Here is a 12619-nt window from a genome sequence, read left to right as displayed (position 1 = left end):
TTCCAAGCTTTACCATCTGTTTGTTTTTCTCTAGATCAGGCTGATTTGGCCTGAACATCCAAGAAACCCCAAAGATGCGTTGCAAAATGTACGCATTTAAACGGTTGTTGTACAATGTTTACCACGATCAATTTAATAACAATACATAATGTTTTACCCGAACAAAGAATCGTCAAATCTTCAAAAATGAATTTCTCTACTAGTTTTTAATTTTTACAGTTATTTGGTCCTGCATAAAAAAGAGTGTCACAGGTTGAGTTAAATAAAGATTCAGAGCTGAATCCCACTTTTTAAGATATTTTGACTGTTACTTTAATTTCCTTGATTTTTCAACTTTTCAATGGCTGTAATATTACATTCAGTGGTTTTACTTCATAGGTGGATACAGTAATTGTACTGTGGTGAATTTTGTGTGATACCTATTGTCCCATAAATTCAATTGAAGTTATTAAATTATTATTTTTTTCTTTAGAGAAAATCCATGGCATCAACTGCAAGGGGCAGTTATGAGCAGAGTTATGCTGAACATTTTGCTAAGCTCATCACACTATTTTACAATGATTTGAAAGCCACAACAATCCAATCAAATTTCAAATGGCTTTTATTGCCTTTTTTAAAGTTACAAAGTTTTCACTTTAAAATAAAAGACACTGTTTATTTTTCTCACCCACTTTACATTGGCACGACAATGACTGACACTGAGGGCCTTGATCAATTAGTATAGAGATTCACAGAGTTTAAAGAGGCACATCATATAAACAGCAAGATATTCATGTGATTAAAACAGCTGCCTGTGGAGATTATGCTCTAATACAACATTCTGACCTTAAAAAATAGTGGCTGATTCTTGTGTGATGTGTGTCTCTCTGAGCCAATGTGGATTGGTGTCTAGCCCAATACTGGGACAGACCAACTTTGATATGTGGGGTCATAGGGGAAATGAGGGAAAACAAGTGCAATGGTAGTTAGAAAAACAGTCAGCACTACTGTAAAGTTAAAATTGTGGTAAGCGCCACTCTGGTCCAACTATTTTCAGTCAGCAGTTGAGTGTCTATACCAGACACAGAAGTTTTATTTGGGCCCACAGGGAGAAGCGTTGGGTGGCAGGACATTCTCCTCAATCCCAGCCTCACTTTGTGTCCAGCTAACAAGACAGCTGTAGTTGTATGTTGAGAAATCTTGCTGAGTGTAACTTTAATTCTGTAACGCTGGCATATTTTGCCAGTTAAGTGAAAACTTGACGGGAGTTAAGGGAGTATTTTTGGAATCTTCTGTCTTGTTCCATTTTTAAATTGCCTGTTTAAATGACACACTGCACAGCACTGCAATCTTTAGCATTGCATAATTTCAAAGAGAATATTATTACTGTTTTGAGACAGTGTGGATCTCTCCTCCAGCTCAACAGTCTCCAGGGAGTGCCAATTAGCTTGTTTTTCTTGTCTTTGATCATGCGAACTGAGACGGTGCAACATCATGCCACACTCAGGTGATGATGAGATTATCTCCTTTGTCTGCATGTGAAAGCGGACGCTGAGAAGAGATCACATCTGTTCTGTCATTGTGAGTCCAGCTGATGCATCGAGCCAGCTGAAGATTCCAGCAGTAAAAACAGGCTTTTCGAGGATATCTTTATCAACCCACTGGGCTTTGAAGTGGATTAAATAGAACTGTGAATATATGAGAAATGTCTCACAAGAAAGAACAACTGCAGAGTTGGCTTGAAGCCACAACAGGATTTTTAGGAGGGGGGTTTGGATAATTTGGCCCTGGCAGCGTGCCCCCTCCAGAGGGCTTCCATGCCGAGTTGAGCATGGCTGTGTCCTCCTGCTGTGAGAGACATCCATAAAGATGACAGAAGCCCTGCAGGAGATGCTGCAGAGGGCACAGGAGCAAACTGATCAGGGCTGATGGCAGCGCCTATGCATAAGAAGTGGCAGGGGGAACTGTGTTCCTGTTGGCAGGAACTGGGCCCACTTGGCATAACTCCACTTGCTGGTGGGGTGGTGATAACTTTAGATTGCTGAAATCAACAGGCGTGAAGCTCTGTAAATGGACATCAACAGGAAAGATAAATGGTGATAAGTAAGCAGGCCAAAGCCAATGTCCTGCCCGCCTGATGGATTCAAACACACCTCTTAAGTAACACAGCTCCTCTAAGATGACCAGCTCACATCAGGCAGGCTATTGGCAAGCAGCTTCATTCCTCAAAGTTTGCTCTAACTTCCTCTAGGCTCTGTGAACGCTTCTGTGTCACATCCTGAGAGCAAAACTGAGTAAATATGATAAATAAACAACTTCAGGTTTCAGCTTAAAACATTAGAGCTCCCTCCATGGTCCCCACTGAGGTGTTATGACAGTGTGTTTAATAAAGCATGAAGATGTCATTAATAAGTAATGCTCTGCTGTGTTGACAAATAATGTGGAGAGCATCAGCTGGGGGCCTGGAGTAAATCACGTCAACACGAGCAGCCGAACATTAAGTCAGTGAAGTCGAATCAGGAGTTTATTCAGTGCAGAGAGCTCAGCCTGTGTGCTGTGTACAGCCATGCATCGTGAGCAGAGAAAAAAACAAGACCCTCCTGCTGGTTGGAGTGCAGACAGGTCTATTTCACAGAATGTAAATGTAATGCCTTAAAGCTGGGGCTGGTATGATTGCATAAACAAGCAAGAACAAGCTACATTTTGAAAATATCCCACTGCCCCCACCTCTGAGCTCACTATGTTCAACAAAATCTCGCTTTTTTAATGCAATAAATACATTAATTAAACAACTCTGTTAAATGTCACAAATTATATAAACATGGGTAAAATGGCAGTTACAAATGTAACTCAGTCTGAAAAGACTAACTGCTCAATGCTGCAGGTGTGTGCTTTCTGCTAACGTTAACTGATAAACAAGTCCGTTGCAACTCTGAGTGCAGGACATCAATGTCATTGCTAACCCTATCCAACTAGCTTTACCTATTTAAACTTCATTATGAAATAGATGGGGCTCAAGTTGGGAAAACTAAAACTATCATCCATATAAATGAGAGCTGGCCAAGTCAGTAGCTCCTCAAGATATGATTTAGTTTTATTTCTTTATTTCAGTACCTCTGCAATGTATTTTAGGGGAATCTTTCACCACATTGCATATAGTAGCTTTTGCCAAAATTTAGCTGAGGTTACGTGTACTATTTTGAGGTATGTAAACACCTGAGGAGGGAGAATAGATGTGCTTCCTTGTTTTAAGACCTCAGTGGTCGGAGGTTGGAAACATGTAAACAGTGATTTAACCACTGTTGTTTGAGGAACCCAAACATTGCTTCAGCACTTGAAACACTGCAGGGCCTCAATGGCGTAGGTTGCCAGATACAATTGTTGGGATTGATGGTAGGGCAGGTGTGGTTATCAGAAATTAATAATTATTGATAGTAATCATTTAAATCAAATAATACATAATTAATCAATTGATTAAATCATTTAAAATATTTAGAATTAAAGGAACAACGAGAGAAATTCATCCGAGCACTGACCATCACAACCAGTAATTACCACAGAACATATTCACTAAATAAGTGCAGAAAAGTGTTCTGTACAATATAATAGAATGTATTAATGTTAGCAAACGGATCAAATTAATAACGCTTTAATCAACAAAAATCTATCATTCAACTACAGCAGCTAAACTATGAAACTAAAACACTAAGATGAACTCAAGCAACAAATAACAAACAAACATGCGTGTGTGTGTGTGTGTGTTTATGTGTCTGTGTGTCAGAGAGACGAGAGACAAAGACAAAAGAAACAAGATGGCGGTCATGGAGAAAGAGAGCCATGATCGTTGATGATCCCTTTGTGGTCGCTCAAAAGATTATCTTATGTGTCACTTTGAATTTATGTGCATACGTGTACATGTTGAGAAGAGAGGGGGGAGGAGAACGAGACAAAACAGCTAACACTGGAAGTGTAGCAAAGAGGGACAAACAGCTGAGGAGACACATTACTCGCCTTCCTAACACTCACAAGGCTGGAATCACCTTTGGCTGGTCCTTGACAGGACTGTGGTTTATCGTGCCTCACACGGTGGCTAAGCTAACACTTTAGCTCTACAGAGTGGAGAGGCTCGAATCAGCTGGTGATGAGCACAAAGGAAAAACAAGCAACAGACCGCGTTCCCTTTCAGTCGATTCACTCGGTACAACACATATATTATGGGATATCACACAGAGGCACAGAGGCACCTGTGGCTGACTCTCTCCGACGTTCCGGACAGGGACAGAGCTGTTTATTTGGACGAGCCAGTGTCGGCTGACGGTTTGTTTGGACAGTCGCTCGACGCCATCCAGGCTAAGTTTGAGCTAAGAAAGAAACAGACCGAGGCTTTGAGCAGCATCATCCCCAGACGGGACGCTAAGCCCAAACAGCCAGCCAACCTGCACAAACCGGCACCGCCGCCTCCTCCCAAGAGGTCTGCGACGCCGGCGAGGTCGGGACCCCAGCCGGTGAAGCAGCATGCACCCGGTCACAACCCACGCCTCTCGGCTTGGAGCAAGGTCGCCACCGGGCCTCCAGAGGGGCTCGGCGCCCAGGAGTAAAAAGCAGCAGTCGTCCTAGTTTCGGGATCGGCTCGAGAGGGGCTCCAGCAGCAGGGAGACACTGCTGCCCCTCGGTTGTTGCCGCCAAAAAGGCCGCGTTTAAGTTTTGTTCAGGGGTCAAGTCCCAAGAGGCGCATCTCTCCCCTAACACAGTCTCCCAAGCACAACTCCCTCTCACACACAACTGCCCCAAAAATGGTGCCTGTTCACTGTGTGAATGTTGTAAATGTGCATTTATTGAATCCAATAAAGATTTCATTTTGTTCTCAAAACATTGCAAATCAAATAAGCTGGAGCAGTCCAGCGCTGCTGTTCCCCCCCGGCACGCTAGAGGGCGACAGCCCCTCCCCCACAGTGCTGCAGGTCAGTCGGCTAGCTGTTCATCTTCCTCGGTGGCACGCATGAGCAGTCTCACCTTGGGTAGAGAGAACTGTTGCCATGGGTTACCGTTTACAGTTTGGGGCCCGGCCGCCTCGCTTTCACTCTGTAATAAACACAGTTGTGCGAGGCGAAGCAGCAGCAGTTATGAGGGAAGAAATAAACAGCTTGTTGAACAAGAGAGCGATACGAGTTGTTCCCACCTCGGAAATGAACAAAGGCTGGTACAGCCGTTATTTCGTTGTTCCGAAGAAGGGCGGAGGGCTCCGTCCTATTCTAGATTTGTGAGTGTTGAACAAATACCTACGAACTTACAAGTTCAAAATGCTTACACTCAGACAGCTACTGAGCGTGGTCAGACCGGGAGATTGGTTTGCAACTATCGATCTGACAGACGCTTACTTTCATGTAGCGATTCATCCGGACCACAGGCAGTTTCTAAGGTTTGCATTCGAGGGCACAGCCTACGAATACCTGGTGCTGCCGTTCGGCTTGTCACTCGCCCCCCGAACATTCACCAAATGTGTCGAGGCGGCGTTGGCCCCGCTCCGGGAGAAAGGCGTTCGCATATTAGCCTATCTGGACGATTGGGCTATTATTGCGAGCTCCAGAGAGCGAGCAGCGGCTCAGTTGTCACTGACCCTGTCGCACATCCAAACGCTAGGCTTTTCAGTAAATCTACAGAAAAGCTCACTGACCCCGAGCCAACAGTTTTCTTTCCTCGGGTTGGAAATATGCTCCGTTTCGAGCCGAGCACATCTGTCAGAGCACCGGGTGGCTGCGTTTCGCCGCTGCCTCGCTCAATTTCAGTTGGGACGCAAACTGCGTTTCCTTACGACTTTACAGCTGACAGGCATGATGGCATCTATGTAGTGCCGCTTGGGCTGTTAAAGATGCGAGCGTTTCAACGCTGGGCTCACTCTCTCTGGCTGTGCGCGCCGCGTCACCTCCAGTGGAGGCTGACGATAACTCCGTCTTGCATGTCGGCTCTTCTCCCGTGGAGGGAACCCGGTTTATTACAACAGGGGTCCCCGATAGGGAGGGTGTTTTTTCGCAAGGTGGTGTCCACAGACGCATCCCTGAGCGGTTGGGGGGCTATGTGCGAGGGCGCAGCAGTGAGAGGGGTTTGGACGCCAGCACAAAGCAGGCTCCACATCAACCACCTGGAGCTATTAGCGACCCTTTTAGCTCTGAAGCATTTTCGTCCCGTTCTAACAGGCCATCATGTTCTGATCAGGACGGACAACACCACGGTGGTTTCCTATATAAACAAGCAGGGAGGGACACGCTCCCTCCCCCTGTTAAAACTGTCTCACTCTCTGTTGCTGTGGTGCAGTGCTCATTTTCTGTCTCTCAGAGCCACACATATTCCAGGGCACTTGAACCTGGGACCGGACCTTCTCTCCAGGGGAGGCCCTCTTGTGAGGGAGTGGAGATTTCATCCACTGGTAGTGGCTCAGATATGGGACCGCTTCGGCAGGGCGGAAGTGGATCTTTTTGCCTCCAGAGCAAATGCCCACTGTCCCCTGTTCTTTTCCATAACGGACCGCAACGCCCCACTGGGAATGGATGCGCTAGCGCACACATGGCCCAACATGCTGCTGTATGCATTTCCCCCGGTGGAAATGATTTTGTCTGTTCTGGGGAGGGTGCGCCAGCAGAGGCTCTCCCTGATCCTGGTGGCTCCTCGCTGGCCGGCGAAGTCGTGGTACGCCAAGATAATCAGTCTGCTGGTGGCGAGGCCTTGGCAGCTCCCTCTTCACAGGGACCTCCTCTCCAAGGCAGGAGGGGAGGTGATTCACCCACGCCCAGAGCTGTGGCGACTACATGCCTACCTGTTGAGAGGTCCAACTTGATAGCTCAGGATCTGCCCCCAAATGTGGTTGCAACGATCCAGAGTGCGAGGGCATCATCTACTAGGGGCCTATATGCCTACAAATGGTGGGCGTTTGAGTAGTGGTGTCAGGACCGAAATGTACTCCCATTTCAGTACTCTATTGTGGATGTTTTGACATTCCTTCAGGAGCTGCTGGATAAGGGTCTCTCTTTCTCAACAATTAAGGTCTATTTGGCAGCTATATCTGCATGCCATGTTGGTTTTGATGGAGTGGCGCCAGGCGCTCACCCTCTTCCTATGCGCTTCCTGAAGGGAGTCCGCAGGCTGAGGCCTGTGTTTAAACCCAGCGTTCCCTCATGGGATTTAGCATTGGTGCTTGAGGCTCTTTGTGGACCCCCATTTGAGCCTATTGAGTCTGCAGATATGAAATTTCTTTCATACAAGACTGCACTATTGCTTGCTCTGGCTTCTGCAAAGCGAGTGGGCGACCTTCATGCTCTGTCTGTGCATCCCACTTGTACCCAGTTCACTCCGGATGGATCTAAGGTTACACTGCGCCCAAATGCGGCGTATTTGCCTAAGATTATCCCCACAGCCTATAGCTCTATGACTTTTGAGCTCTTGAGCTACTGCCCCCCTCCGTTTGCATCTGAGGAGCAGAGGAGGTTACATTCTTTGTGCCCTGTGCGTGCACTACGCACTTACATAGACTGCACCAAGGGTGTGCGTTTATGCGACCAGTTGTTTGTATGTTTTGCTAATCCAGCTAAGGGCAAGGCGCTGTCTAAACAGCGGCTGTCCCACTGGATTATGGAGGCTATCTCCATAGCATACAGCAGCAGAGGTCTTTCGTTGCCCCAAGGTGTCAGGGCACATTCAACCAGGGGCATGGCGGCCTCATGGGCCTTGTTTAAAGGGGTTTCTGTGAGTGATATCTGCGCTGCAGCCAGTTGGTCATCACCACACACTTTTGTTCGGTTTTATCGTTTGGACGTGACAACCCCTACGGTGGCTCACTCTGTCCTTTCTGCTGGGTCTACGATGCACTAGAGTGTTGGAGGTTTGACTCCGGTTCGGTGGCTGCTCTGCTGGGCGTGTATACATGTCCCATAATATATGTGTTGTACCGAGTGAATCGACTGAAAGGGAACGAAATGTTATGAATATAACTTCTGCTCCCTGAAGGAGAGGAACGAGGTACAACACTACGTTGCCCCGCTGCGCAGCCGGGCTCGGTGAAGAGCGGCTATCGAACTGAAGGATGACTGTGGTGGTGCACGTATATATGTGCAGGTGGGGTCGCACATACGTCACCACAGGTCATCTGCCGTAAAGGCGTGAATAGAGGTGTCTTCAGTCAGGCCACGCAGGGGCGTGATATCCCATAATATATGTGTTGTACCTCGTTCCTCTCCTTCAGGGAACAGAAGTTATATTCATAACATTTCGTTTTACAGTGTCAAACTCACAGCAAATAAAAAGGACTCAGCTGTCGACAAACTCACAAACAATGTAGCTTACAAGCATACAATACATGCTAACTTCTAGTGTCTGTGCAGACACTAATTAAGCCTCAATTCTTCTGTAATCCAGCTCACTTTCTTGGCATGGATTAAAAGCGTTACAGCATCCTGCAATGGCTCTTCAAACAGCGGAGTCGACGTGGGCATAGAAAACAGGCAAAGCTGTACTTTCTGAGGGGAAATCCTCCTTCTGCAGGGACGTGAGGGAGGCTGGTTGTGCAGCTCTTCTCTTGACCTGGAATGTGTTTGGTAAACACGGAGCAGTTTGGCTCGTCCAGCGAGGTTAAAGACGGCGGGTAAAGTTGAAGAAAATGCTCCCTTTAGTCACAGTTACGCAGACGAAAGCTGATGCTTCCAGCAACGTTAGCTAGGGACTGGTGATGAAACGATTGTGTAGCAGTGGAACTGACAATCTGTTCAGGTGCGCTCTCATACATTGGGATACGGGAGTTGTCAAACCTGGGGGGACTGTGACAAGCAGGCACCACCTACTGGACATTAGGGTCTGTGAACTTTCCCTTGCTTACCAGGCTTTGTTAGTGCAAAGAGGCCGCATTTAAGCTTTGGGATACATGCAGGCCGCCCTCATATCAGAACCATCATTGACATCTAATATGACAAGAAAAATCTGGGAAGCAGTTCACATTACTACATCCAGAGAGAGTTCCATCATGTGGATCCCCCTGATTTGACATGTCTGTTTGTGTACAGACAAACTGATCAGGAAAGGTGAGCTTTTAGAGTTGCTTTTCACTTTGGACGGAGCCAGTCAAGCTGTTTCCCTCTGCCTCCAGTGTTTATGCTAAGCCAAGCTAGGCACACACAGTTCCATCCTTAAATCACTGGCATTAGTTTGATATCTATTCTTTCACCTTCAAGAGAAAGATTACCCAAAAATGAAAATTCAGACATTATCTAATCACCCCCACACCAATGGAAAGTGGGTTGAAGTTTTTTAGTCCACAAATGATTTCTGAAGCTTCAGTAGAAACTTTGACTTTTAATTGGCATGAGGATGAGAAGACAATGACTGAGGTTTTATTTTTGGGTGAACCTTTCATTAAAATCAAAAGTGAATAAGGCTAAACACAAAGACATCACGTAAGTTCTGTGATATGACAGAAAGGAGCAGAAACCACACGGTTTAACAAAGAAAGAGACTGGCAGCTGACAGATCACAGGCAGCACTGGCATGTAAGCTAATGTTCTGTTTTATTGTACAGGCCCGTGTCACACACATTGCATTCAAACCCCATTGCACTTATCCCATTGCTAAGCTAGGACCATGAAAACAATAATGACTGAAGTTGGCTTCATAAAACATGGCTGCTTTTGTAAAAAAAAAACAAAAAAAACAACATTTATGGTATTCTGCTATCTGACAGAAGCTCATTTGCCCATGGCCACCACTTTATTTACAGGAGTGTAAAAATGCATTCAAATGATCACAAAGCTCATATAAGCTCTGCCTCATAACCCAGACCTTGATCATCATCATTTGCTTTGTGCCACACAAGCATTGATATAATAGTCACATGCTTCATGTGCAGCCCCTGTCACATCTTAACACATTTATTCACAACTTCCTGTTGCTCAGTGCTGAAAACTGGAAGGATGCAGTACAGAACAGAATCCCGGTCTCTTGGGTTCAAAAAATAGGTTTGTAGCCAGCCCACCAATCACAACTTTCATATCTTTACCAATTACATAGAGAACACATACATCAGTGACATCATCTGCATTACCTGCCTTAAACAAATAAAGCAATGAAGCTGCAGCCTGCGACATTTTCAACACACTATCACACTCTACTAGCCCAGACAAAAAGCCATGTTGATACACTACACTGTAAAGAATACTTTTCTCTCAATGTACAAATACCTTTCTGTAAACAGAGATTAGCCAAGAATCATAACATCAATTTTCTTAAACGGTACAACCCATTATTGTGACAAAAAGTAGATGAGCACGCTGCCCTCGGCTCTTATCCTCTCATTGTGTGTAAGTAGGCAGTGTGTAATTCTGGGGAAGAGGCTGATTCAGCACCATGGACAGCAGCTATTGCCTAATGAGATTCTTCTTCTACTTTCCTCCATTTTCCTCTGCAGCTCTGCATCCACGTCAGGACTTTCTCGAAACAGTTTTAACCAATTTCAGTGTTGCCCACACATTAAATTATTTGCAGCAGTCTACCACAATGGCAACATTGGCCGCAACATGCTGGCTTCAATTTTGGAGTTGCAAATCCCTTCTCACTCACTAAATGTGGTGCACCCATTAGTGAATAGCATCATGTTACATACTCCGTCTGATACAGTGGATGGTGTTGTGGTTTTCAGTCAAACGGTAAAACCAACAAAGAAGAGGAGAAGGAGTATTTAATGCTATTGGCTTGACCGGAACTTCCTCTGCAAAGACGACGAATGGCCTCATCAAGATCAAAATATAATTCATAGTGAGTATGAATAGTTTTGCACAAATTGAGACATTCAGTGTAACTCTAGAGGAAGAGGAAGGATGTAAAGTAATGCCAGCCCCTATATGGAGAAGAGTTTGAAAAAAGGAGAAGGCGAAGGCGTGTATGTCTGTGTGTAACCATGTAACATCTCTAGATTTGTTTAGTAAGATTTAGGAACATGTTGGCTAAGAGAAAGACTGGGGAGAGTATAGAGTGATGTTGGAGCTCTTTCCTGGAAAGAATTGTCACATTTCTAGCTATAAAGGGTATTCTTGTCCAACAGCATGGCCAGCCGCCTGTGCGTGATCTGCCGGTCGCAGTCAGATCTTGTACATTGTTTTGATGAGCACAATGGAGGCGGTGCAAATTCTAACAAGAGAGCAAATCAAAAACAATGCTGAAAAATTTAAGGGACTACTGCCCAATTAATGGAGTAAGCTAGGGAACATGGTATTAAAATAATATTGTGATACACAACACAGTATCTAGTGTATATACTGTGTATATATATATATATATATATATATATATATATATATATATATATATATATATATATATATATCTTTTTTTTTACCAAATACCTTGATATTAATATTGGAACCATATTGTAGGTATGACTATTGGTACTTTCATAAAAATGAACACAATGACATTTTTGATAAATAATCATCATTAATGTGGATTTAGTGACTGAATGCATAAAGAGGTTGCCGGTTACAGTGGCTATGGTGGTTTAACATTTCGAGTGATACAGGGCTATTGAGATTTATATACGATTAGACTTGATTGAATTGTTGGGCCTGGATATAGATATGTGCTCTTCTAAGTGAAAGTTTGGTTTTGCACTAATTAATTATGTAACACTGTTACATGTAACTAGCTACTCAACAAAATTGACTGCATATGTCTAATGTGTATTACTGAGACAGCTTTAGCCTCCACATACTTCAGATTTTAGTTTTCTCTAAAGCTTAACCAGATCTCTCTGCTTTTGGCACTAAGATAAATATATTTCACAGTGAACGCCTACAGTCCCAGTGGTATGATCATTTTCCACTGCTCTGACTTCTGCTTAATGAGGCTGACACCTTCATGCTCCACATAATGAACCCACCTGTGACTTTGCTAACTTATGCAGTCTCAGTCTTTATATGTAGGTGGGAAATGTGAGCCGCTGTGTTGCATCATTGCATGTAATTTATTGCACCATGGTTGGTATGCATTTGAGAATATACTTACTTTTACAAGAGCCATCAGAGGAGAGATGTTCAGTTAATTCAGTTACGATGATCAAAATATAATGTTCATTTGGCTTACATTCAATGACTTTAAAGATGTATATGAGAGTACTCGGTATTAGGGATGTAACGGTTACCGATGTAATGGTTACTTGTGTCATGGTAAACCATGGTAAAATTCCCAACGGTGAAGGTTACCGTTTAAGTTTTAATTACCATGGTAACCGCCGCGGTCGGTAACCAAACTCGAGGTGCATGCTCAGCGTGCAACGTGCAACATGCGCTTGTTATGTAGTGAAGAAGACATGGCGGAGAGAGGACATGATAGTAGAAAGATGAAGAAACCAAATCTGCAGTCTGGGCGTATTTTGGTTACTATAAGAATGCTCAGGGACAGCTGGTCGAGGATGGCAGCCCTATCTGCAGGAGCTTCGAGAACAAAGTTGTTGCGAGGGGAGGCAACACATCCAATTTACTTACTTTAACTTTACGACCATCACCCGCAACTGTTCAGCGAATGCAAGGTAAGCTAACCTTAAGCTTGGTTGCATGATGTATGTGCATGTCGAGTTTTCTCTGTCTAATTTGCTGTTGTCACTAATGTA

The 12619-nt window shown here is 44.6% G+C and overlaps 1 protein-coding gene and 1 pseudogene across 5 annotated transcripts in view; one reads left to right on the top strand and one right to left on the bottom strand.

The window, feature by feature from the left end:
• Positions 1–12619, bottom strand: part of LOC115574195 (heparan sulfate glucosamine 3-O-sulfotransferase 5) — a 108472-nt gene that overhangs the window by 67757 nt on the left and 28096 nt on the right. The gene's annotated exons all lie outside the window — the stretch shown is intronic.
• Positions 4194–6811, top strand: LOC115574571 (uncharacterized; annotated as a pseudogene).

Source organism: Sparus aurata, chromosome 22 (genome assembly GCF_900880675.1).
Source record: "Sparus aurata chromosome 22, fSpaAur1.1, whole genome shotgun sequence".
Classification (NCBI taxonomy): Eukaryota; Metazoa; Chordata; class Actinopteri; order Spariformes; family Sparidae; genus Sparus; species Sparus aurata.
The sequence above is the reverse complement of the archived record's forward strand: the minus strand, read 5'-3'. Positions and strand labels throughout refer to the sequence as shown.